This window comes from Octopus bimaculoides, chromosome 7 (genome assembly GCF_046866305.1).
Source record: "Octopus bimaculoides isolate indiv1 chromosome 7, ASM4686630v1, whole genome shotgun sequence".
NCBI lineage: Eukaryota > Metazoa > Mollusca > Cephalopoda > Octopoda > Octopodidae > Octopus > Octopus bimaculoides.
This window is the reverse complement of record NC_142934.1, coordinates 64267225-64268338: the sequence shown is the minus strand read 5'-3', so window position 1 is coordinate 64268338 and position 1114 is coordinate 64267225.

Genomic DNA, 1114 nt, shown 5'->3' with positions numbered 1-1114 from the left:
CTCACTTCATCAACTACCATTTTTAACTCACACTCTCACTCTCCGTCACCTCAATCAACCACCGTATTTTTATCTCTCTCTTTCTCTTTCTCCAACCTCAATTACCTTTTCTGATTATCACTCACTCTCTCGCTCGCTCTAACTGTCACTCTCTTCACATCAGCACATTTCATGACTCCCTTTCTTTCTCTTTTACACAATCATCAACCACATTTTCTGTCTCCACGTTCTGTCTTCTTTTTTTCTCTCTTCTTTACATCAACAACCACTTTCTCCAATTCTCTCACTCATTTCATACAACCACCTTATATAAATTCTCATTTTACACTATTATAGACATTCCTAATTCTATTTATTCTCGTTTTTTCCTCATCTTGTATTTTCAACCCGGACACTATACTCTAAGTTCGTTTTTTTTCCCCATGATTATTCAGCAAGCTAATAGATTTCCATAATAATCATCCTTTAAGAAAATATTCACGTTTTTTCTTTGTCAAGGAGTATATATATATATGTGTGTATGTCAGAAAACAGCCACTCTGACAATTTTAATGCTATTAAACTTCCTTTTTTCTTTCATTCAAGATACATGTCTGCTGTACTGAAAGATAAAAGAAAACAAAACTGAAAGAAAAGTACACTTTTTTTTTATTGCCAACTAATACGTCTTTCTCTAATGATTCGTAATAGGGCACATTAAATTATCTTCTCTCTTTATCTGTATACATTATCAAAATATTTTTGATTTATCAAAGTAAATAGCTTTCAAAGTAAATAGCTTATCAAAGTAAATAGTTTTCAGTTTTCTGTTATCAAAATAGCTTTCAGTTTTTGTTATCTATGTTGATTTCCTTATTTCTATCTTTCTGTTTTTTAATCTAGATAAAGTAAATATTTGTATGTATTTGATTAAATCCTTTATAATATTCTTTATTTATTTTCTTATTTTCTGTATCGTATTCGGAAAGTGTCTAGAAGGTTCATCCTGTTTTGTATCTTGACATTTTTGCCTCGTAAGTAAAATTTGTAATAATGATGACTCCAATAATAATAAAAGGCTGACGCACCAAACCTCAAACTGCAAGATCTATTCAATTTCATTGTGTTAGTTGTG